The sequence below is a fragment of the Grammomys surdaster genome, unplaced genomic scaffold, assembly GCF_004785775.1.
Source record: "Grammomys surdaster isolate TR1022 unplaced genomic scaffold, NIH_TR_1.0 371, whole genome shotgun sequence".
NCBI classification, from domain to species: domain Eukaryota; kingdom Metazoa; phylum Chordata; class Mammalia; order Rodentia; family Muridae; genus Grammomys; species Grammomys surdaster.
Genome location: NW_021604790.1, coordinates 2,498,180 through 2,507,678, shown reverse-complemented (window position 1 = coordinate 2,507,678; position 9,499 = coordinate 2,498,180).

Genomic DNA, 9,499 nt, shown 5'->3' with positions numbered 1-9,499 from the left:
GTTCCACAGAATCTGATGCCTTCTGATGCCTTCTCTGGTTCCCATAGGCACCAGTCACACATGTGGTGCATAGACATACATGCAAAAAAAAAAAAAATCCATGCTCATTTAAAAAAATGTGGAGCCAGGCAGTGGTGGCACACGCTTTTAATCCCAGCACTTGGGAGGCAGAGGCAGGCGGATTTCTGAGTTCGAGGCCAGCCTGGTCTACAGAGTGAGTTCCAGGACAGCCAGGGCTACACAGAGAAACCCTGTCAAAAAAAAAAAAAAGTGGGACTGAAATTTTAACAGGTTTCCAGGAGCCTCCCTTGTTAGTCTAGTTAGATTCAAAACAACAGAAACAAACCTGGGCTGGTGAGATGGTTTAATGGCTAACGGAGTTTTGCATCATGTCCGATGACCTGAGTTCAATCCCTGGGAGCCCGTACCTGGGAGGATAGAACTGAGTCTAGTAAGTTGTCTTCTGACCGACGAGTGAACCCCATTCCACTTTCACGCTTCCGTGCATTCACAGCCACATACATGCAAGATAATTTTATATATATAAACTGAAGAGAAGAAAATTTTGTTTTGGCTGTTTCCAACATTTTGGGATTCAAAGTTGACTGGCTCCATTGTTTGGGGACTTGGAACCCCTTGGCATTCAGGACAGACAAACGGCAAGGGGACAGAGTGTGTTGGAGATAAGATACATCCTTCCAAAAGGCCCTTTAAGCTATGATCCATTTCCCTGCGTAGCTCTGGCTATCTTGGAACTCTCTGTAGACCAGGCTGGCCTCCAACTCAAGACCCACCTGCCTCTGCCTCTTGAGTGCTGGGATTAAAGATGTGCACCACTACTACCCTGTGTTGTGGATTAACTTTAAGGACTTAGCACTCTTCAATGGCACCACCAACTATGGACCAAACCTTCCACACTGAAGCCTCTTGTGAGGGGACACGTCAGATCCAAGCCTGATGTGACCCTGACCCAGCGCTGTGTCCTTTCCAAGACCTCTGGCCTTAAGTCCTGCTGCTGATAGAGCATCCGTCTTTAGGAAGAAAGAGATATTGAATATTAGATATTGGAACTGGAATGGTACCCTGGGCTGGAGAGAGCCCTTTCTCTAACGCCTGGAGGTGTGCTGGGGTAAGCCAGCCAGACATCTCTCCTACACGGAGAGCCATGGCCCCTGCTCTGCTTCCCACTAGCTATTGTAATTATCTGATCCTGATCACTTTTAGAGGGTACTGCCGAATCCCCAGGCGTTCGGGACGCCTGGCTGGTAGTAGACTTGCAAACAGACCCAGGGAGTAATTTCTCAATCAGCTGTCGGCTCTTTCTCCATCACACATTTTGCTGCAAGAATTTTTATAACCAAATTGCACTTGTCTAGGACAGAGAGATTCATTCTCTAATTAAATGCTCTGATTAAAAGCTTAGTGATAGCCAGGCAGTGGTGGCACACGTCTTTAATCCCACTACTTGGGAGGCAGAGACAGGCGGATTTCTGAGTTCGAGGCCAGCCTGGTCTACAGAGTGAGTTCCAGGACAGCCAGAACTACACAGAGAAACCCTGTCTCAAAAAACAAACAAACAGCTTAGTGATATAAAATCTGATTCCACTAAAGTTAGGAGGAAAAAAAAAAAAAGCCCAAACTCCGACCAAACAAAACACAAGGACTCAGCTCCTCCTGATGCCGTCCCCTGTATCATGTCTAAAGACACTGGGACTCTTCTCTAGAAAGTGGTCGCTACAAGATCAGTGACATACAAGATCAGTGACCTACAAGATCAGTGACCTAGGTGGTGATGAAGGTCCCTCCCTGTGTCATGAGCCCTGAAAATGTGGGGCACTTTCCCCACTGTGGGCTTTCCTCTGAATGTAAAGATCATTGGGGGAAGCTAGGCAACCCCATGTCTCTGAATTGCCTTGAACTCTGGGCTCAGAACCCCTCTGTGGTCAAGGGCACTCAGTTCCAGGCATGGGCCACGGAAATGAGAGCGACCTGGACTGTGTACACTGCAGTCTTCCCGACTGTGGGGCTGAGAGGAGCTGGAAGAAGGATAGAGAGATGAGAATCCAGTGAGCTGTGAATGTCTGTACTGCACCACATCACAGGGTCTGTCTGTCTGTAAGGCTGGCGACTATAAGCCCCACTTCACAGGTGAATGAGATACCAAAGGTTTGGTCCCAAGTCACCCAGCTAGAAGGTGGTGTCAGACCCTGAGTACAAACTAACAGACCCCAGAGCTTTGGCTCATGTCAGCAAGCTCCTCTAGGCTCTGACAGCCCCTCCACTTGCTGCCCATGTCCCCACAACTCCTCCAATGCTCCTGAGCTCCACAGCCATGTTTGAGGCAGGTTCTTCTGGAGTTGGGACATAGCTCTCTGAGGGACTTGGAGAGGCTACTTGTGTGACCCTGTTCCTAGGGAAACACGAACCAACATTCATTCACCCAAGTCAGTGAATCAACAATACAACAAAGTTATAATACCACCAAAGTCCAAACTGGTGGACAAATGAATTTATCAGGGTTTCTTACAGGAGTATGGCTACAAGTTGCTTACAAGGACATGGATGACTAAAAGACAATTGTGCTGAAAGCCTGCCCTAGCGCAGAGGACAACTCATGAAAGTTGGAACACTGGAGTTCTGATCACAGCTTACAGGAAACTTTATAGATAGGAGAGTCTCCTCCTCAGAAGCCCTTACTGCTAGTACAATATTAGCAGGGGAGGGGCTTAATGAATCTTGTAAATTTCAAGGACTTCCTGAGACTTGTGGGTTGTTTCCTTCCTGACTCTTAAGGAACCTTCCTACAGGATAGACTGTTTTCACTGGGAGGAAATTACCATACAACCCTCTACCCCTTCTTCTAGTTCTTACATTCTCTCTGCTCTATTTGCCATGATGTTCACTGAACCTCCAAAGGAGTCCTATAGGTGTTCACCTAAGGCTAAGCATTGGGCCACTACGCTACCACAGCAGCCTATTGTTTTCAGGAGCTTTGCTAGTAGTTATGAGTCTCTGGGGTGCACTTCACATTAAAAACAAAACAAAAACAAGTTTTACAGAGGCCATCGAGATGGCTCAGGGGTAAATGTCCTTACTACTAAGGATGATGACCTGGATTTCATTCCCAGGACCCACATAGTAGAAAGAGAAATAACTTTTACCAGTTTTTCTCTTAACACACACACTAAATCCATGTAATTTTAAAAATTAGCAGGCTGGAGAGATGGCTCAGTGGTTAAGTACACTGACTGCTCTTCCAGAGGTCCTGAGTTCAATTCCCAGCAACCACATGGTGACTCACAAACAACCATCTGTAATGGGATCTGATATTCATATGAATAAAATAAATAAATCTTAAAGAAAAAAAAAAACAGCAACAGCTGGGCAGTGGTGGCGCACGCCTTTAATCCCAGCACTTGGGAGGCAGAGGCAGGCAGATTTCTGAGTTCGAGGCCAGCCTGGTCTACAGAGTGAGTTCCAGGACAGCCAGGGCTACACAGAGAAACACGTCTCGAAAAAACAAAACAACAACAACAAACCAACACTCAAAAAAATTAGCAAAAGAAGTTTCCCTCTGATTGAGGCCAGCAGTAGCAACGATCCATGGGGTGTAGGCACTTGTGTTTAGATGGCAGTCTGACATGCACATTCATCCTTTGAACAAAACAACAGCAGTTCTTTCCCACTGGAGTCTCTGACCTCCCCAGTCACAGGTTTTTGTCCTAACAGTACCAAACATGAATTCCCTCCTGTTGTGCAGATGTAAATCAAAATGGGATTGTTGGTTGCACCAAAAACACTTAGTGCCGGTATTGCATCTGCAGGCACACTTTCCTTGGCATTTTGATCATGTAGCATGCAGGGACCACCACAGTCAAATAGGAGTGTAGATGACAAGTCTCCCCTAGCAGCCTGCACAGTGCCTTCCAACATTAAAAAAGCATACCAGCAAGCTGGGCAGTGGTGGTACACACCTTTAATCCCACCACTTGGGGGGCAGAGACAGGTGGATTTCTGAGTTCGAGGCCAGCCTGGTCTACAGAGTGAGTTCCAGGACAGCCAGGGCTATACAGAGAAACCCTGTCTGGAAAAAACAAACAAACAAAACAAACAAACAAACAAAAAAAGAATGCTGGCAGGAAAAGGGTTTCCAGTTCACTCTCAGGTCGATTTCTTCAGGTATGTGTTGGTTTTAGCAATAGGGCTTTTCTTCTAGTTCTGGCATGCCACCAACAGCTATGGCAATGTCCTTATTATGTTGGGGACTTCTGGGGCCTCCTCCCTGGCCAACAGTTCATAGAGCTGCAGACCACCTTGCCATTGGGATTTTTATTTAATAACCTTATGATTTTGGTGGTGGTCATGGTGTCTTTCCCCATGAAGGATATACTTTTTAAAATGTTTGCTGTGGGCTGGAGAGATGGCTCAGTGGTTAAGAGCACTGACTGCTCTTCCAGAGGCCCTGAGTTCAATTCCCAACAACCACCTGGTGGCTCACAACCATCTGCAATGGGGTCTGATGCCCTCTTCTGGTGTGTCTGAAGAGAGCAATAGTGTACTCATATACATAAAATAAATAGATAAGTCATTAAAATATTTGCTGTTGTTTTTACAATACATATATAAATCTTAAAGACGCTCAATGTCCTTATTATGTCCTTAGGATTATGTGACAAAATTCCATTATAGACGATGGATAGAGTCCTTGAATGGCCAGCATCATTTGTCCCATGTATGTGCTAGTTGGTCTTGAGTGGCTAGGGGGATAGAGACTACCAGAGAAACAGGAGTTTCAACATAGCATGGAACGATTTTTATCACCTGAATTAATGTTTTCATCAAAAGAGTAACACTGGGTACAGTGTCATGGACGGGAGGCACTACCTCCAAATCTGTGGTCCTTTCGCTTGAGCCATCCTGCTTCCTCATCCTGGGTACTGCTATGGCTTCAGGGCTACTCTGATCATGTCAGCAGGGCCAGCTTGCCCAACTAGTTTGGCACAGGCTCAAGGGCTACACAGTAACCTGTCATGCCTGCTGCAGGAGCCAGCTCCCTGTCCCTTGTCAGACAGGCTCCTGCCCAACACGGTAGCTTTGCCTTTCCCTCACATAGCAGACTGCTGAAAGGGCCTGGGTTAAAAATCTCTACCCCCACCCCTAGTACTGTGTACCACACACTCCAGGGAAAGTGTTTTCTACCCCTTAGGACAGGCAGATATGGTTTATGAACTCCTGATTAGGTTTTAAAGTCTTCCAGAAGCATTTGGCTTTCTGTTGATTCATTTTGTTTTGAGATAGACTCTTACCATGTAGCCCTGGCTGTCCTGGAGCTCTCTATGTAGACCAGGCTGCCCTTGAACTCACAAGAGATCTGCCTGCCTCTGCCTCCCGAGTGCTGGGATTGAAGGCCTGTGCCCGGCTTGTCAACTTTTTAAAGTAGCCACTTCCACAAGAATCTTGTCAGATCTGCCTGTGAATAGCCAATTCCTCCCTCTTTGTTTTCTTGTTCTTTTATCCCCTGTTGTATTTCACACATATGCTTTCCATGTTGGCCTGCACTGCATAAGTTTGCCAGAGTTCTTACTTCAAAGATCATGACCCAAAGCCCCAAAGTCCCAAAGTGCCATTTTTAAGGTCTTGATTGAATCAGTTAAAATTTTTTTTAAATGTGAGTGCTTTACCTGTGACTGTGCACCAATTGCATGCCTAGTGCCCGCAGAGATCAGGGATGAGCATGGAATACCCTGGAACTAGAAACAGTTGTAAGTCACCATGCTGTGGGTACTGGGAACTGAACCCATCATTCAAAGTGTTCTCTGCAAGAGCAGGATGCTGTTAACCACTGAGCCATCTTTCTAGCCTGAATCAACCAGTCTTTTAATTCTCCTGTAAACACAGAGCCCTCAGGCCCAGGGAACTGGGCACCAGGCACCTCCTAATTCCCTTAATAACCCCTGCCTTCCGTCCTTATCTCCCAAGGAACCTGATATTTATGGGAACCTTAGCAGGCCATAATCACGAGCCCCAAATGGCTCCTATGAGCCAGTCCACCAGGGACTGAGTTTTCTTAGGTTATGTAGCCAAAGCACTCAGATGAAGCCCATCTGCCTCCATGTGCTGGCCAGTTTTACAACAACCAACATAAGCTTAGGTTATCTGAGAGGAAAGAAACTCAATTGAGAAAAATGCCCCAAAAGATTGGGCAGAAGGCAAGCCTATGGGATCTCTCTCTCTCTCTCTCTCTCTCTCTCTCTCTCTCTCTCTCTCTCTCTCTCGCTCTCTTGCTCTCTCGCTCTCTCGCTCTCTCGCTCTTCCTTTTTGTAGCTTCCTTTGTGTAGCTCTGGCTATCTTGGAACTAGCTCTGTAGATCAGGCTACCCTCGAACTCACAGAGATCCACTTGCATCTGCCTCTGCCTCCCTAGAGCTGAAATTAAAGTTGTACCCAGCTGCAGCTGTGGCCCACCACCACCAGGGCATCTTGCTAATTAGTGATTGATGGGGAGGGTCCATCCCACTGTGGGTGGTGCTATCCCTCCACTGGTAGTCCTGGGTTCTATAAGAAAGTCAGGCTGAGCAAGCCAGTAAGCAGCATCCCTCCATGGGCTCTGCATCAGCTTCTGCCCCCAGGTTCCTGCCCTGTTTGAGTTCCTGTCCTGACTTCCTTTGATGATGAACAGTGATGTGGAAGTGTAAGCTGACTTAACCCTTTCCTCCCCAACTCGCTTTGGTCATGATGTTCTTGTTGCAGCAACAGAAATCCTAACCAGGACACTCCATACCCTACGGCCTCATGAGCCAGGCTGCAACTGAGCTGTTCATGGTTTGTTTCATGCTCTTTTTTGACTCAAGCCATTGGGAAAGAGCGAGAACACTCTTGGCTCCCACTGTCTCTTGCATCAGGCTATTTTTACTGTTGTCTTGTATCTGTCAGCACGCTGAGCCAGGGTCCTGCCTTCTCTGCATTGCAGGTTGGCAGGATCTCATTTTTTTTCCCTTCATCATGTGATTCATCCCATAAGCTCCACCTTTTTGGAAAAGAAAGGCTCTTTAACATGAAGTGGTCTTTTCTTCACTGCTAGTCCTCTGGCTGTAAGCACTAGTCAACACCTTAATCTCACTCGCCACCATGACTTTTCGCTTTATTTTTCACCTCAGAAGCTAATGTAGAAGTTAACAACTGCATGTCCTTCTTCTGTTGTGGCTCTTCCTTTCTGGGAAGACAGCCGAGCCTCAGTTGAATATCTTATGTCCATAGCAGGGGTCGCACGACTGCCGCCAGAGCTGTCACCTCTTGTATGTGCTACTTTCAGGGACTTTAGTATATTTCTTTACTCCATCAGCTATTTCTGGGACATCCCTGTACTCAAGGAGGCAGGCCACCCATCTTTGGATTCCCTCCACAGACATTTCATTCTTAGCTCATGAGGCATTATTTGTACTTCCTCTCTCATCCATCACAGGGTGCACATGACCACCACTACAGCAAGGAGGTACTTCATCCCAGAACACACAAGGAGAGGTAGCCTTATCAGGATTTCCCCTGGGGATGCTCCATCCTCACATGGACTGGCTTCAATTGTACACCTCAGCATCCAGTGCAGGGGCCATGCAACCAGTCCTCTCCATTCGTATTTGTCCAGGCGTGTACTGTCCAGGCATGTACTGTCCAGGTATGTGCTGTCCAGGCCTCATTTGTATTGCAAGACACTATTTCTGGGGAGACATGAAGAAACATCCGCTTCCCCTGAATAGGGAACCCATGACAGGTCAAATTAATGCCACCAGAGAACAACTTGGAAAACCAGTGAGTTTGTAGGAGTTGCTGTGGTTGACACAGCAGCATCAATAAAAGCCCAGCATGGGCCGTGACTCACAAAAGCTGGAGTCCTAGACCTCTGTGTACTGCTTAAAGGCAGCTTGACAGCTCAGAGTCTCTTCTCCCCTTCCCCTCCCCTCCCCTCCTCTCCCCTTTCTTCTTTTCTTCCTTCTCTCCCCTCCTCTCCTCTCCCCTCTCATCCCCTCCTCCTCCCTCCCTCTCCTCCTCTCCTTTTCCCTCCCTCCCTCTCCTCTCCAAAGCCCCCACTGCTTACTTGATCTTAGGGAGGGAAGAGTTTTGTGAACCTGATAGTTTCAGTTTTGGGGTCTTCCAGAGGGATAAGGAGCCTTACTGTAGAACTTCCTGAGTTTTAGGAAGCCTCCAGAATGTTTCAACTCAGGGGAAATTGTTACACACAACATTACTTAATCCCCCACTTCCCTCCCAATTCAGTTTCCTCCTTACTGGAATGAGCACATAACACGCTTGGCACACCCTCCACATGTGAGGTTCAAATAGGATAATGGACGTGAAGAAATCTTGTAAAACGGCATATTAAAAGCAGAGGGGATTTTTGTTTTGTTTTGTTTTAGGACATCAAAGAGCTCCTATGACTAACCTGATGCTCTGTCTCCCGAAGCAATGGGCGGGAATCCAGGCAAGGAAGCCAGCCTTCCCAGACTGCAGCACCATCACCAGGAGCCCAGAGAGAGAAGAGAAGGCTGCGGGGATTGAGGGAGGTGGGCAGGAGCTGCCCACACAGGACACCTTTTCAAGCCTCAGCCACCTTTCTCTACTGAGACCTCAGTATCCCCCAAGAAAGGAGCAGGGTCTCTCAGTAGCATCAGTGTTGGTGAAGTTGATAGAAACTGGGATTCTGTAGCTTAGTGGGGGAGCAGTTGCCTAGCATAGGCAAGATCCTGCACGCAGTCTGGTCCAGAAGGGAAGACGAGGTCAGAGAGCAAGCTACTGTGAAGCCTCGAAAGGAGACCAGTTAGGGAAGAAACCTGTCTCTATGCGTCAGACTTTCTGCCACTCATCAAGTAGGCTACTGGCTCATCCTATTTTAGTGTTTGTAAAAAGTAGGGTCTTAGCCATGTGGGTTGACTTGTGCCTGTAAATCCCAGCACTGGGGAGGCTGAGGCAGGAGGATGTTAGGTTGAAGGCTAATTAGGCTACATAGCAAGACTGTCTCTACAAACAGACAAACAGGGTAAGGCTGTAGCTCTGTCGAGTGCTTGCACATAGGCAGGCTGGGTTCCATCCCCAGCACATCATAAATCTCGAGTGGTAGTGCATAGCTGTAATCACAGCATTTGGGAGGTAGAGGCAGGAGGATTGGGAATTCAAGATCAGTTACACAGAGAGTCTGAGGCCAACCTGGGATAACCTGAGTCTCAAAAGCTACATCAAAACAAACCTCAAAGCCAAACCAACCAGAACAACAATTATGTTCCACTAATACTTACACGACCTTCAGCACAGGAGGCTTTCCAGTAAGATCGCCTTGAATCTTTACCACAAACCTTCGTGTTAGGTACAGCCAGTGTCCCTGCTTCTGGACCTAAGGTGATCTAGTGGGTAATGTACCCACTCCCCACCTTCCCCGGCCTTACTCCAGAGGCCTTGTTTATGGCAGTAGAACACTCTCAGAACTGCTAAAGGCATGAGAGCCTTTCAGA